At 39.8% G+C, this 16,473-nt stretch overlaps 1 protein-coding gene and 1 long non-coding RNA gene across 18 annotated transcripts in view; one reads left to right on the top strand and one right to left on the bottom strand.

Moving 5' to 3' along the window:
• The window catches only part of LOC310898447 (uncharacterized protein), a gene marked incomplete at its 5' end in the record, with an annotated part of 290,282 nt that overhangs the window by 267,267 nt on the left and 6,542 nt on the right, over window positions 1-16,473 (bottom strand). For all 14 annotated transcript variants that reach the window (XM_083833594.1, XM_083833593.1, XM_083833602.1 and 11 more), the window contains one exon: window positions 11,973-12,056. The remainder of the gene's footprint in view (window positions 1-11,972; window positions 12,057-16,473) is intronic.
• On the top strand, window positions 5-14,581 carry LOC310898456. 4 transcript variants are annotated; one of them, XR_014583310.1, is made up of 3 exons: window positions 5-2,132; window positions 3,262-6,288; window positions 12,877-14,581. It is a non-coding gene; the product is annotated as an uncharacterized lncRNA (long non-coding RNA). The 4 variants fall into 4 exon arrangements; XR_014583311.1 differs by lacking the exon at window positions 12,877-14,581 and having other exon boundaries at window positions 3,262-3,398; window positions 4,208-12,051; XR_014583312.1 differs by lacking the exon at window positions 12,877-14,581 and having other exon boundaries at window positions 5-1,810; window positions 2,032-2,132; window positions 3,262-12,051.

Consider the following 16,473-nt stretch of genomic DNA (forward strand, 5'->3'; position numbering starts at 1 on the left):
ACGGTATACAAACAGAGACAGGATATTCAGTGATACATAACTGGCAAAGCATCCACGAAACCACCCTGACAAATACACTGTAATCAAAAAGGAAAGTTTAACAGCAGGGTTTATTATACAGGCCTCTGCTGTCAAAAGCTAAATTGTGATTTTCCCATTTTGGTAAGAAGTCCAGTTTTAAAACTATTTCTTTTTAAATGTATTTCGATTTCGTTACATATGTTCTCAGTATGTCAGACACTAAATGAGTGAATGTTAGATGATCTGAGAGGCCTTTTCCAACCAGAATGATTCTATGATTATTTTATTAAGCACATCTTTCAGTAGCTAAAAGAAAAGGAAGCTTGACTGTAGGGCAGTAAGATGTGCTCATGCAGAAATTGCTTTGTTCATTTGTTTCATCTTCCAACCTTGGTGAAGGCAATCTTTGCAAAAATGGCTGCCACCACACCTCCCATCTGCATCCTGCTTTGATCCCCAGAGACGTGACTGCCAGCTGCTCCTACCTTTCCAGAGGAGAAAAACACACACTGGGATATGATCCCACTGTTCCACATGGTAAGTTTGATCACTATCATTCACCTGATACGCCAGTACTAGGGTAAGCATACGAGTGGATCAGGCTATCTGTATGACTGGATCTCATTCAGAGTACTGCAAAGATCAAACTAAGAACTTTGGGAGAAAGAACAAAGAACAGATGCACTATATAAGACTACTTTTAATACCTTAACAATAATAGTTAATAAGTAGTTATAATGTAGTTAATAAATAATTTAAATGACTATAAAGTCACCTAAAATGAGGCTCCATTATACTTGAGAAACACGTAAGTCCTTCAAAAAAGTGGTTCTTTTTTTCTAAATAGATGATTGATTTTTCACATGTACTGTATATTCCCTTATTTGAATATCTTGTCACTTTGGATAACAAACTATTTGTATTATTTGGTACGGATAATGTCGAAAGCTGAAACTCAACATCTTTCTAGAAAACTGAAATGGAATGAAATTAACTAAGGAGCATTCAGTCAGCCATCTCAGATTTTGTTTTATTCTTACAACCCACTTTCTGTCATTGCTGGTTTTGCTACTTTTCTGTACTTTTACCCATGACTCATTGTTGCTTGCAAATTTGAAGCATTTAATTTTAGACGTTTGTCTTCTGGGAATCAGTCATAAATGACTATAAAAACTGACAATCTTTTAAGCAAAAATGTCACCTCCCTTCAGAAACGCTTATTCTTCACTCTGTTATCTTTCTGTTATTCCATGTAGTTCTGCATAGGTAGTCTGAATTTTCATCAGCTTCAGTGAAGAATTTATTCTACATTTTCAAGGCTTAATGAAGAACTTCACTTAGCTGGGAACAATGGACTCAAACTACTTACTTGTGCTATGGTAATGGTATATCGTCAGCAAATGCTATTTTAAGGGAGCTATCAACTCCTACAACAGAAAGGTGTTCTTGATTAAATATTAGCAAATCAGTCAAAGGGATAACAAAACAAAAATATTCAGTTTGACCATTTTAGGAATGGAAGCAAACTTACAAGAATGGGTTAAATTCATACATTGACTGCTCTGAACATTTGCATATTTGCCTTGTAAATCATTTTAAGCTAGTTTTCCATGTTGTTTTCTCCCCCTGCTTTGACACTGAGCCAGCGACTTCCTGTTTTGCTGTGATATCCAGCAAAAAGCCTGCTGGGATATCACAGCTATTGTGCGGCTCTGCCAAACGAGCGAGCCCACGCAGAATGGCATGGGTCAGTGCTGTCATATCAAATGATCTTGATGGCTTTAAAGAGGTACATTTTTATCACATTGCATAAGACAAATTGCACGTGTGGCTTCTTTGACTGCATGTATGGTGGTCAGGCTGGGTGCAAGAAGAAACGGAACTCTTTGAAAACCAAGCCCAGATCACACCTTTATTTTAGATCATCTTCATACTAGCACAATAGAGATTAACTTGGCTGGTATAACACATCCTCATTTTTTTGTTGTTGTTTTGTTTTTTCTGCTTAAGAATGCAGCAATGTCCTCATAATTTTGGTTAGCAGCTTAAGTAATAACACAGAGACCACAGAAAAACAGACAGGTTTTGCTTCAAGATTACCCTGCAAAAAGGTAAGCCTTTTCAATTTATTTCTGCTTAATTTGATAGTAGAAAAAATGATAATTTTAAATGAGAGTTCATGAACTTCCAGTCAGAAATCAAGTGTTAGGTCTAATATGTGGAAATTTGAACTAACACCAACAGATCTGAGTTTAACATTAGTGTATCTTACTGTTGCACTCAAAGCAAATATAGAGACAAGCACACTTTCAACTCAAAATTCATTAAATCAAGCGGGAAAAAAAAAATACTCCACAATTAGACTTAGGCTACTGCCTAGAAAAGTCAGGCTATTGCCGTAGGAGAAGTGCTGATTCTACAACAGGCAGGCAGTGGAGCACAGAGCACAGATCTCCAAGCTGAGAATTCCATCTAATTTACCATGACAGGACTTCCCTGCGGCACAGTCATATCTGTTAACTTTTCTATAAGTAATTCTGGTTTGTTGTTGGCCGGTCCAGGGAGAAGTCTATTCTGAGCCTGTCCTCACTGAGCTCAGTTCCTTCTGCTCAAATTTCCCAGCTGTGAAATAGTTCATAGTAGCCACTAAGCACTTTTCAGTAGTGAATGCAAAAGTAGCACCTGCAGGGAAGCTGTGGCTGCATGAACTGAATTCTAGGTGTCTACCTGAACACTGCAATACTAGAAAGCAGAAGGTTGTTGTGGAGTTTGTTACACTGAAAACAAGAAACAACAAATATAACAGAAAAGGAGAGACAACAACAGTGAGAGTTTGAGGGCCATTGAAGACAAGAGAGGAAAAAAAAAATACAATTTCTGAGGGACTAAGGGAATGGCATCACAGTGTATCTACTGAGGTATGGGTCTTCTATGGCTGCAGAGACCTACTGATGTGAAGACTCCTTCCAGTCAAAATGGTGAAAGAGGAAGAGAGGGCAGAGGAAGGTAGACAGGGAGATACTTGAGGAATGAATCTAACAGGAACAAAATCTAACTGATGAAAGTTAAAATTCAGAAAGGAAAGAAGGATCTTTAGGAAGGAAAGATGAGGGAAGGCAAGGAGGCGGAATTGCCCTTTATATGAGAGTTTAGTGGGAATGCGTGGAGGTCTGCCACATGGGATGGATACAACCCAGCTGAAAGTTTACAGGTAAGTGTTTAATTTGTATCCGTTTCCAGGGCAGACCATCACAGGTGACATCACAGTGGGTATCTGCTACGGACTTTCTTATCAGGAAGAAGAAAGAGATGAGACATTCTTAATAGAACTGGTGGTTAACCCATGTGAAAACCTGCAAGCTCTCCAGAGACCCTGGGTATGTAGTCTTTGTACCAGAGTATGCTAAACTTCCGTCTTGGTCACCACTTGTGGCTATATGAAAATTATAAAAGAGATGGCTTCCCAGCCTACAAACTTGCCTTCCTTTTGCTTGCTCAGTAGTCAGGCACACTAAGGGCAAACTCAGAGCTGCTCCAAATGCCTTTGGAGCCTAATGGGAATCTTCCTGTTGACTCCAGCGAGAGACAAATAATAAATATTACACCAAAGATGCACATGGCGGGCTCATTGTGCAATATATTCATAACTGACATTTTACAGAGCTACAACGGGCCATGAGTCACGCACTACTAGAGGTAAGAGTCTGAAGACAAAAAATGTTACACACATAGTAAGAAAGAGGGGGATGAGGATACGAATGTTGTGCAGAATAATTAGAAGTTAGATTTCTCCAAAAGCTACGGAAACCAAATTGTTATCCATCCACAAGGGCATTCAAGGGTCTGACAGCAGTGAGATTTTAAAGGCTCTGTAAATCAAGAATGCAGTAATAGTCCACCCAGCCATCTAGGGTAGGCATATCATGCAACATCCAACTATTCTGAAGCAAAGAAATAACAGCCTGATAAAAGCTTCTTGTTTTGCAATAGGTCTAGATATCAGCCGTATATCTGCTAAACACAGTCCCAAACAAGTTCAATAGACTAATGCACAAGACCAAATACAGCTCTGTAACAACTCCTTAACCACAGACCCATGTGCATGACACCATTAAATAGAACCACTTCTAGTGACCAGAATCCAACTACAGCTGACACTGCCTCACATTTCTTTTTACTGTTACAGGGACTGACTGAACCCATGATCCCCACATCTGTTTGTCAACTGGAACAGGAGCAGAATCTAAGTTTTTATTACCATCTACTGAAAGTCACATCATGGTACAGCAAGGGCTGGCTGCTCCCTAGGGATAGGAAGGCATATCACATACTCTGCCCAGAGGCAAGGTTCTTGCCACCCAAAGCCCATCCCCACAGTACACAAATAAGAAGGACAGGGCAGGGCAGACCTAGAGTTAGTTGGTGGCCAGTTCCAACCAAGAGTCCAGATCCTCAGGCAAGTTCTTCATGATAAGGCACAAGGCTGAGGCCGGGCCAGGAAATCAGTCTTCAGGTTAGGGTCTAGATCAAGAGGGCCAATGGATGGGCAGAGCTGTGGCTGAGCTGGAGAGCTGCGGCCCTCCAACATAGCTCAGGCAGGGACTGAAGGCTGCAGGACAAACTGAAATCATGCTCCTGGGGCCACAGACAGGGGTGGAGGCAGAGGCTGCAGGTAAGGCTGCTCAGGGCTTTTAAGGCCTAAGTGCCCTGACAGGTCAGGTCTATGTTCCTTCACCAGCTGCAACCAATTCAAGGATTTAAGACAGTTACAATTTGCACGTAATTAGCATGGATTAATGTTCTCTGGGCATTTCTAGTCAAAGGGCTAAGAATAGTTATGGCCACAGTAGGGAACAATAAACATAATGACCGGTACCAATTTTGCTTTGATTTAGCAATGACAGATTTGGGACCAGCTTTTGACTATCAAATCCTATTAGCTAGGAAGAAAGCAGAAAGGCAATTCCTGTTTTACAAAGGTTGTATTTTTTTTTTTGCGTATCTATTATAAAATATTATAACCCACTGTACATGATAGAATTGTAAATGTAATAGTAACTGCCTTTGTTACATGCAAATTTTAAGGTAAACTTAAATCTATTTATCTTTCACTCCTTCAGTTGCTGAATGTACAAATGCTCCATAACACTGTGATCCCATTGAAATCAATGAGGATCATTGTCATTCCCCTTTGTTAGATTTTCATTTTTTTGCTCCTCAATATTTTACTGAAAATCAATCAAAAAAAGAAAAGCGGCTAGGTCAACTACATTGACATCTGGCTCAAGGTTTCATTAAAATATTGTTAAAATACTAGACAGACTAACAAAGACCAAACATTACCCCATATAAGTTAACCCTACAACTATAATGAAAGCCCTCTTTCACACATGCTACTATAAAGCCTTTGTTAGTAAGAATTCCCCTTCTTGGATACTCAAAATGAAGTATTGTTCATTGCCATATGGCTCATATTAAATACAAGGAAACAAACAAAACAGAGTAAGTCTTTGACATTTTAATGACCATGGATCAGCTACTCCTACCAGAAGCCTCTCTGCTGGCTAATTACAGTCCCTGTTAAAAACATGAACTCTGTTTCTAGACTAATTTCAGCTCCTGCCTTTTTCCTGTTAATTTTGAGTTCAAATCTTGGTTCTGGGAAAGGTTACTTGTATTATAAGTAGCCCTTAAAGACCTCATCTAAGATGAGGGTGCCTTTGTCGTTGCATAATTGGACAGTAAAATAAAGTTCTTGAATAAGATAGTTGAATTGATTGCACAAGACAGAGAGAAATACTGAATATGAATGGAAAACAGAGTGCCTCCATTTTAGCATAAGGGGTGTTCTGCTGTGGGGGAAAGGTTCTTTTAGGACCCATGCTGGTGGTCTGTCTGGCTCCAAGAGCTGATCAATAAAATCTCCCACAACCACAGGCTTCTCCATTAATCTTTGTCTTAAGAATCCAAGTGAGCTACTGAATAGTGCCAGCTCATACTGCTATCAGGAGCATTTGTAGGTTTGTATTAGTTCATGGGATCTTCCCTCAATCACCATTTGAAAAGAAGAGAATTGCTATTGGATATAGATGAGATGGAAAAGATCATATATACATCATACAGTATGTGTTAAATGTAAATCATTTATCTTTTGAAGGAAAGACAAGGTGGTCAGACTTAGGAAGCCCCATCTGATTAAAGAAAAAACTGAACCACACAAAATGGGAACAGAGTAACTCAAAGTCACATGAAAGACTGATGCACATGGTAAGAACAGAAACACCACTGGATTGCAGCCTACCATGATGTCAGAGTACTACCTCATACTAGAAGAGACATCCTGTTAAAAGAGGAGAAAACCACAAAACAATGTTATTATCTAATTGTTAACATCCTTGTGAAATCAAACCAACCACTGTTGCCAGACTCTCTCATAGACTGTCCCGTATTATGTGGAGGAAAAATATTAAGTGTTCATGCGTGGACAGACTGAGCTTGAGTATCACAGAGATAAGGCAGCACACCATAGGTATGAGAAATGATATAACACTAAATCATTTCTTACACTATACCCCTATTAAAACTAAGTACTTTTAAGGCTCTAGATGAGCCCGTATCTATGTTGAGAAAGAGGAGTGATTCCAAAGGACAAAATAATGTATTTTCAGTAATTCAGAGCCATGAGGCAGGATGATTTTCCTACATAACAGCTTGGGAAAAACAAGGGTAGATGCTACAACAATCTGATAGTGATGAAGGCAGCTGCACAGAAACGTGACCGGCACTGCTAAAAACCTGACGTTCACGTAACACAACAACTCTAACAGGGAAATTTGCCCTCGTCATTCCCTGTACACAAATGTTTACTCCAATAAATAGTGTTGAGAGAAAAGTACCTATTAGCTGCCTCCATTACTTCCAGATGCTGCCTTGCTCTGCATGGAGTATTAGTTAGACGTGATGAAGGAAACAAACACAAGAAATGTGAGATTGGTAAGAAACAGGCTAAATGGAACACAGTGATTTACACTGACAGGGGAACTGCTCAGACAGGGGACAAGTCTTAAAGGAGTTCTTCAAGGATGCATTTTACGGTGCATCTTGCCTTAATATTTTCGTTGATGACATGGACACAAAAAACACATTTACTAATGTTTGCTGATGTTAAAAACTGGGAAGCAGCACCAGTCTGTATGAGGACTGGAATAGCATACACAAAGTTCTGTATGACCCTGAGGACTGAAGTAATAGAAATGGGATTAAATTTTAATATTACAAATTTTGTTTATGTACCGTGGAAGTGAATCCCGAGCATTTTCTCATAACTGTCTTGGTATTACAATATAAAAGGAATGCCAACATTTTTTGTCAGAGTAAAAAGATGAAAAACACAGAAGACTGAAAAGTATCACTTCTCAAAGTGTACCAAGTATCTGGAACGGGTGGTTTTGTTGCAGATACTAATATTATCAGAATCTAAGAAGAGCAACTGATCAGTTGACGTGAAGATGCTGAAACCTGGGGCTCTGGTTAAGACTCCCAAGGATCTGTGTTGTGCTGTTATCCAGTGTATCAGAGAGGAATGGTAATAGAGAGGCAACAGTATGTTACCAACAGATCCCAAAAAGACACAATTTCATAGGCTGCTTTCAGGTGAACAGATATACCTGGGTGACAGTCATTCAGATCAGGGAGTCAAACGCATTCAGACTAATCAAGTAATTTATTTCATATACTGATAGCCACAGAATCTGGTTTGCAGATGGAAGGGGACATAGACTATCATACAGAACTTGGCACTGTAAAGGTGATCACGTACAAAAGGGCCTGAAAGGAGAAGGGGAAGATAAGAAGCTCTAGATCATACGAAGTTAATCCAAAAAGTGCAATTTTACCCACTGTTATTGTAATAGGACATATTCTCATCACACTTTTAGCCTTGCATGACATTCATTTCTCAGCTGGCGTGCATAAGGTGTGTTGCAACTCTCCATCAACTGCAAATGAGATCACCATCAAAAGAAGACTTGATGTAGGTAAAGTGTAAAAGATAGGCAAGATGATTTTCATTGGGACTGGAGGCAACATTTATTTCTACAATTTGGAAGAGGTAAGAACTAGCACAGAATAGCACAGGCTGCAATAAAGCGTCTATTTCCTTCCATTATTCTACTTTTGAGGAAGTATTTAGGTCAGTAATTCATGAATATTCATCAAGGACCTAGACCTTGACTGTATCTCAGCATATTAGTGCTTGATACCAAAATTTCAAAGTCTATAGCTACACAGTTAGCAAATCCCAGTGACAACATCTAATTCAGGGTGCCATCCTTAAGAAAGAAAAAAAAATAGCATTTTTTTTTCTGGATATTGATAATGGCATGATCTTTCATCTGTACATTATAATTCACAGATGAGCTAGTAGTATGAATGTGATTCAGTAAAAGCTAGCCCATATGAGATGAAATATCTTTAAAATATGACAGAACTTCATATTTCAAAACTGAACAAAGTCACAGCTTTCCCTAGTTATTTTCTCTATTGATAGAGACTTTAACAAACATGAAGCAAACTTTTACTCCCTGAGACATGTTCCTCCCGCATAAATTCATGCAGAATACTCCTCCAGGGTTTTGCTATTGCTGTATCTAACTCCATGAGCCAACAGGACATCTCTTTTCTAGAATACTGTTCACCAGAACCTATGACAGGGAGTTTAGAAGTATTGATTAACCAGAATAAAATATGGATTTATCTAAACACTACTTAGCAATGATATGCCACCAGAGACCCACACGAATTTTTACAAATCTGAGCAAGTTTTGCCAGACACAAGTGAATAAAAAGCATTCCCCCTACACAAATACCGGCACATAAAAACACAGGTACATGAATCTTCTGGACAAACAGATGATCACCTCTGAGAATATACCACATACCCTGCCAATCATACTTTTTTGTTGAAAACACTGGAAAGATAATGGAAGTAAAATAAAATCCCAATTTCTAAGTCAGCAACTGACTTCTTGCCATAAGCTGACAGACTGCAGTCTAGGACTCACCAATGTGAAAAACATGTCATACAGTTCTTTCTTAGCATCCGAACTGTCCTGACTTGGTTTACCCAGAAGTGCCACAACTGAAATATTTTAGATGTATAGTTAAATTACATGTTTTCTTCAGTCTGTCATAACTCATAGAAAAAAAAATTGTTCAGTTTGCAAACAGATGAAATTGTTTCAGGTCATCTCCATACTTGGTGCCTTTTTGAAAGACAAACAGTAAGGGTACACCTAATAATTCCTTTAACAATTTTTTGAAGATGAAAAATACAAAAGTGAATACACATTGAAGAACATTCCAAAGGGACAGTCTCCCTTAGATATGCAAAGAAGCACAGAATTTGTAGCATGAATAGCAGTATTGGATTCCATGATAATCTTTCAGTCATTATATTATTGCAAACTGCTGTCCTGCTCACATTAGTGAATTATATTCCAGTTAAAAACATTCACTAGCTATATCTGTCTTGGGAGACATTTACCTCACTGCCCAGACATTACCATAATTTATTATATAGTATACATACCTACTTTTATCTCATTCAGTTGACAAAGCAGACTTTAAACAGGTTTTCAACCCAATACAACCATCCATTCTAACACTCTACACTCTAATATTCAGGACTAAATGTGTACTGAACTGCTATTTTGAAGGGTGTGATGAGAGTAATAAGGTATCACCTTACAAAGTCCTCCATGGAATATGTATTTGAAGAAGTATTGCACAAAATTTACAGTAAATGAATCTTGAGCTAAGGGCCAAGCAGCAGGAATTCAATCCATCTGTAGGTGAAGGCAAGCATTAAATTTCCGTTTGATTCTGTAATTACACTGGGATCTTACATATACTTTAGACATTCAGAAAATCTGCACCATTCAGAGAGACAAACACATCCATACACAGCCCCCTGTTTTCAAAAGAAAGACAACTTGTCCAAATCTGCCGTGGTAGCACTACTTTACACCCAACCTTCACACAGGTTGTTTCATGGATCAGATTCCTTCTGCAGAAAAAAATATTTAAGGAAGTTAGCACAGATCCTTTCCTCACTCTTTCACGGTACCTGAGCAAAACTGATCTTCTGCTCCTGTATTTTCCGTTTACGTATCATTTTTTCACTAAGTTAATCTCTGCTTAAGGGAGTTATATGTAGGGAGCCTCACAGAGCACCAACCACTTGACTAGATCCACTGACGTGCCTCATGCATGCAAGTATTTAACTAAAATAGTATAATAAGCATTAGCTTTGCAGACCAAAAACAAAGGGAGTCCGTCCTTTTGAAAGCCTCTAAACACTTATATTTTTAGTATTTTTGCTTCAAAAACACTATGTTAAGAATAGATTTACCAGGGGGCACATAAAGGAGCTACAGATCCTGCTCGAGCCCATTTGCTCTGCACAGATTGATGCGCTCTCCATGTTGTACGACAGAGGATACATTGTGCTGTTCAACGGCACCCTTATTCACATCCTGCCTGCATCCAGCCCTGATGTATAGCGGTACTGTGTGAACAGATGGCTTTCATGATAGTTTTGAAACTAAGAAGGCACCAGTTTGAATTGCAATTTTATTTTTAACCATTCTACAAGTGATGCCTGCAATCTAAGACACAACTGTATCTAACGTGGTGCTGATCACAGCTATGCAAAAGCACCAGTATGAATAGGTGGACAGTTCTGAACGGTTACCTTATATAGATCACATTGTTCTAAAGGGCAATCCATGACCATGGAGAGGTTTAAAGACCTACCATCAAGTTAGCAAACGATCTTGCCGTTGCTTTTCAGTCCTCATCTTCTTTCTCTTGTGGTAACTACATTAAAACGTGATGAATTTAACAGACTGCTCCAAAAACTACAGCAAGGACACTTGTGCAGCTTGAATTCTGGATTCCTGGATAACCAGAATAGTATGACTCAGAGGACCCTATCAGCTTTCCAGTCATCTATTTTACAAAAATACTTGAAGTACTTTTTAAACATTTCCAACTATAATTGCGTGGTTATTTTAGCCCTTTGCATTTACACTGTTAAATACTCAAATTAAACAAGACTAATTGCACATTCTTTCTGTACAGGATGATATTTATCCCAAGTGGTGTAACTGGCACTTTGCTTATGCTTCATTTGTACACTGTAACGCAGGGTAATACAGAGATACCCAAGTTAACTGGAAAGAACAAGATCATGACAATTACAGCAAAAGCGCAGACAACATGGAAGGGAGGAGAAGTTGAAGGAAAACTACCTTCCAGAACATAACATTCTTAAGCTTCCGCACTTGGGCACCTCTAAGCAGCTTTACAATATTTTTACCAGTGAATAAATCAGAGTACCACGCAGTAATTACCTTTGATACACACACACACAAACGTTTATATAACATTACAGGATCCTACTAGAGCAGCTTTCTTTCATCGACCAATTCCATATGCCTTTACTACACAGAAGCCCAAGTCGTCCAGAATAAACGGCCACTTGATTACACACTCTCCAGGGCCTTATTGCTCTGCCGGATAGTAATTATGCCATCAAGGTTTCCATGACAACTTTCTTTGCACATGACAGACCCCAACTCAAGTAGCTCATTTAAAGTGATAGGACACATTTCAGTTCAAAGCTAATTACAACGAACTTTCACTTTCCAACTCATCCTATCTACTCTGACACGACACCCACAAGGGACTCCCAGTTTCTTTGGCCACATGTTGTATTCTCCATTGAATTAAGACACATGCAAAGTGTAATCTACTTTTCACTTGTGGAGCAGGTCAGTGAAATCCAAAGCTACTGTCAGGCCTGAATAGGATACAGGGAGTAAATAAATCATATGGAAATAAGATTACATGCACTGACTCTAAAAAGTCCCAGATATCATGTCATTTACCTGTTTCGTCCAAAAAGCGAGTGGATCATTCAACAGCTGTGCTGCATCCCATGAGAGGCAATGTCACATAGGCAGAAAGGATTTCTGAGAAACACAAGGAGCTTCCAGTTAGATACAGATTGCTTATTTAATGAGTGAAGAATAAAATGACTACACTAATTAATATTGTGATAAAAGACTCACTTAAGAATCACTGATAAGTACTTAACTATTATTAGTCAGAAATGCTGCCAGATCATACAATATTTCATTCGCTTCAGAAAAGATGAAGCTTTAAGAGGTTAATGTCTGTTCTGGTTTACAGAAATTTAACTGTTTGCTTCCTATTACCATTAGCAGCCACGTGATTAAATCACCATGATTTATTTTAAAGAATAAAAAGTATTAGTAATTTCTATGATGTTTACAATTCCTAATTTCTCTCCAGACAACTCTCGCTGTTTTGTGGACATTTTCAGTCCTTGTCTCATACCACAAAATCCACTTGAGTATCACGATCATACTGTACATATAGTTACTAATATGATGAGCGTGTAGTCAACTGCAGGCTAAAGACATCAACTATTTGTTGTTGTCCTTTATAATGATTTTCAAGTATATACAAGTATGTAGCAACAAAGCTCCTTCCTACTCCAAACCATGTTTTGGCTAGCTCAGTTTACTCATTCTTGATTTTTTTTCCAAAAATTATGCCAATTCAAAAACTATTCTACGTAGATTGTTGACTGAAATGTTGTGAAGATGTACATTTGGGATCAGGTGGAGAGGAGGAGAAAGGTTTTAGTTACATCACAAAGCAAAGCTAATATATTAATGGTGAATATGAAACAAGACAACTGCAAAGTTAAACGGTGGCTTGTAATAATGTATAGATCAAATTTTATCAATTTTCTTATTCCTCCAGTGAATGCTCGGCTATCACATAACTAAGCGTGGAGCCTACTTTGCACAGGAGCCCCTGATGACTCTATGTGACTCTATTCTGAGACATACCAAGAAGAAACTTCATGTAAATGGCAAGCTTCTCACCGAGCACTCCCTCCACGTATCCTGAATTTTCTTGCTGTTCAAGAATCGCTATTCAGACAGCACCAATGGGCTGTACAAGCTACCACTAAGATCTTAGCGGTCAGGATGCTCTCAGGGCAAGGGTGGGAACTGGACAATGGGAAACTTCTGGAAGCTGTAATGAGTAAGATGACAGTCACAAGAGTGTACTTTACTGCACCTCCAACTCCCATCTGAAATGCAAATCTAAATCTTTATGTCCTCATTGTTTTTTACTTAGGAAGTAATACACTGCAGTCTTCTCAGACCTCTCACTTTCCTTTGTATTCTTGGTAATCAGCCCAAAGGATACTTTATCAGAATTTGGCCCATACCAGAAATATTGTTGTCATATTAAAAAGTCCATATACAATTAAGAGGACTACACTGCAAATTATTAAAAAATAACTTTTTGGTAGGAAACTGGCCCCATTGGACCAGTCCTCTTCTGAAGAAAAAGTTACCCTTGACCTTTTGTTTAACAAGATATACACAGCAGATGCTCTCCCATGGGGTTTCTGAGATGTTATTCCACAATTTATTCCACAATTATACATAACCACAGTGTTTGACAAAAGTCTGTGGTCTGTTTCATTTGATGGCTTAATGCTAGCTGGTCAGCTGAAAGTCACAGGAGTCTCTACACAACAGAACTTGCTACAACCTCCTAAAAGTATAGCTGCATACGTTTTTCTTAGACAAATAAAATAACTACTGATCATAACATGACATTTGCATAAATAAATAAAGTACAGAACATTACATTTCCAAATATACTAGAATTACCTATCACTACTCAATCTTTCTGAGATGTCTTATGATATTACATGGATGTGAGCATCAGCCCTGGAATAACCCCATGGCTAAATATTTCTGGATGTGGCAATAATACCTTTGTAAGCATTTCTTGTTTATGTGTACTAAAGTCTCTCTACTTAACTCCCTCAGTTGCTCAAACCCTTTAATAACTTTCTCTCCTATGCCCATGAGACATTTATGCATACATTCTGGAGTTCACATTTTGCCATGAACTTTTAAAGTTGCTAGTTTGAACCTATTTTAAGGCACAAATTATGCTATATATATATAGCCCCCTGCCCCAGAGGACACCCCTTCCTTGCCTGGCCACAAACTAGAATGATTAAGGAATAAGTATGGCAATTATGCAGGGAAAAAAAAAAAAAAAAAAAAGAAGCGATGGTGAGTTATACTGTGGGGGCTCTTGGCATCACTACAAACTCCCTGAGCACCAGCCAGCTAAACAATCCAAAATCTCAAAACTACTTTTTCTAGTTACATCTTCTGAAAACTGGAACCAGAAATGAAGAGGTTAAACAGACAGGGAGCAGGCACAGCAGAAATACTGTCACCCACTGGCCAAGGCCAATACTCTGATAAGGGAACATCTACATAGAGAACAAATTACATCACCTTCACTCTGGCCTGTAATAAGAATTTATACAGCTTTTTAAATAAAGCTTTAGATTTTGGTAGTACTTTGTCTGTTGGTTTGGTGTTTGTTTGTTTGTTTGTTTGTTTTCCATCCTGCCACTGTAAGAACTTTCATTTAGAGTTGTTCTCTTCATCTGGTGCCACAGCTTCCCAGTGGAGCCTGTAGGAACCAGGTTACTGTGCTAAGGGCTGATTCAGCCCTGATGTGAAAGGGGTGGCAAGCCCACGACTTCAGTAGGTCTGCATCAAGGGGAAAAGCCAGACTCCACCTTCTCCTGCCACCATCCTGATGAGAACAGGGTTGTTTCATGCTCCTGGGTGTAAGCTTGCCAGTAGGCAGTGCCAGTGCCATTGTCTTTCGGTGTGCTATAAATATGGGTTGGGCTTTGGATGTATTTCCCTGCATTGGCAGTTGTTTATGGTAGCTTATAGTATCAAGACAGATGAACGGGAAGTGGCATCACATAAAACAGAGTTGGATGTGTTGTCAGTGCTACCTGTGTTGTGCAAGGGTGCACTGTAGCAATCCCGGGCAAGCATCAAACTTGACTAGTTCCAGAACTGGAAACAGCAGAGCTGTGTCAGCACCGTGCTGCACTTGAATTAATTAGTCAGGCTTAGAGATGGAAAGCTAACTTGTTTGGGGACGGACTGTGCTGATGCTACACAGCTCTGGGCGCTGAAGCTGTTAGCTGGGAATGTCACAGTAAGAATACAGCAGGTTCTGCGCTACTAGCCAGGGGATGTTAAAAGCAGCAACAGTTTATTGTACTGTTGCAGTAGAAGCTGTACGGGGCAGAAACACCCAAGCAGGTCTGTGGGAAGAGCCTTAAATATGAACATGAGTCCAAAGTCAAAATTACACGTTAGTGTTGTCTTTAAGATTTATATAAAACCAGCTTTTGTTCCTTTTAATCTTTTCTGGTAGCCAGGATGCACAGAAAAGTGCAAGAAGGAATATTTCTTACAGAAGCAACTAAATATAATTGGATTGCTCACCCCAAACCATACACTGAAGCTCAGGATTTAGTCACTCGTGGTACACTTTTTCTGACGAGATGATGAGTGCGTAGGTAGTGAGTGGGAAGTGTATCTGTGGGAAAAGCACCAGGCTAGGCTGAAACTCAGGTCAACATTCAAGGCACCTCAAATCTCAAGGAAGCAGTGACGTATGAGACAATCTGCTTAATCAGCCTGCTGAGGTTGGTGTAGGTGGGATGCTCAATGTCCAGGTTGTCATCTCAGATGTCATAGATGGCCTTGCTGTCCACCATGTAGTCAGTGTTCCAGGGTGGTGTGGGTGGTGAGGATGGAGTTGTAGGGCTCCATCACTGCTGTGGAGACCTGTAGGGCTGGGTATACAGAGAACTCCAGCTTAGATTTCTTGCCGTTCTCCACAGAGAGCCACTCCATGAGGCAGGAAGTGAACCCCAAGCCCATGCCTCCCCCAAAGCTGTGGAAGACCAGGAAACTCTTGGAGCTTACTGCACTGGTCAGCCATTTTACAAGCCCTATCAACAACTGAGTCACTATCTCCTTCCTGGTGGTGTAGTAGCCCTGAACACAGCTGTTGGCAGCATCTCTCTTGCCACTGATGGGCTGCTCCAGGTAGAGGAGTGTGCAGTATGTCCCAGTCCAGGCTTCATCAATGGTGGTGGGCTCCAGGCCAACAAGTATTGCTCTGGGCACACGTTTCCCTGAGTCTGTCTCATTGAAGAAGGACCCAAAGGAAGAATCTGTTTGCCCTGAGGATGTCTTGGAGGAAATGACGCCATCTAGCTAGATCCCATGGTCTAGGAGATACTGTTCCCAGTAGGAATTCTCAGAATCACAGAATGGTTTGGGTTGGAAAGGCCCATAAAGCCCACCCAGTCCCAACCCCCTGCCATGGACAGGGACACCTCCCACCAGACAGGTTGCCCAAAGCCCCGTCCAGCCTGGCCTTGAGCACCTCCAGGATGGGGCATCCACAGCTTCTCTGGGCAACCTGTGCCAGTGCATC

This window comes from Anser anser (assembly GCF_964211835.1).
Source record: "Anser anser genome assembly, chromosome: 4".
Classification (NCBI taxonomy): Eukaryota; Metazoa; Chordata; class Aves; order Anseriformes; family Anatidae; genus Anser; species Anser anser.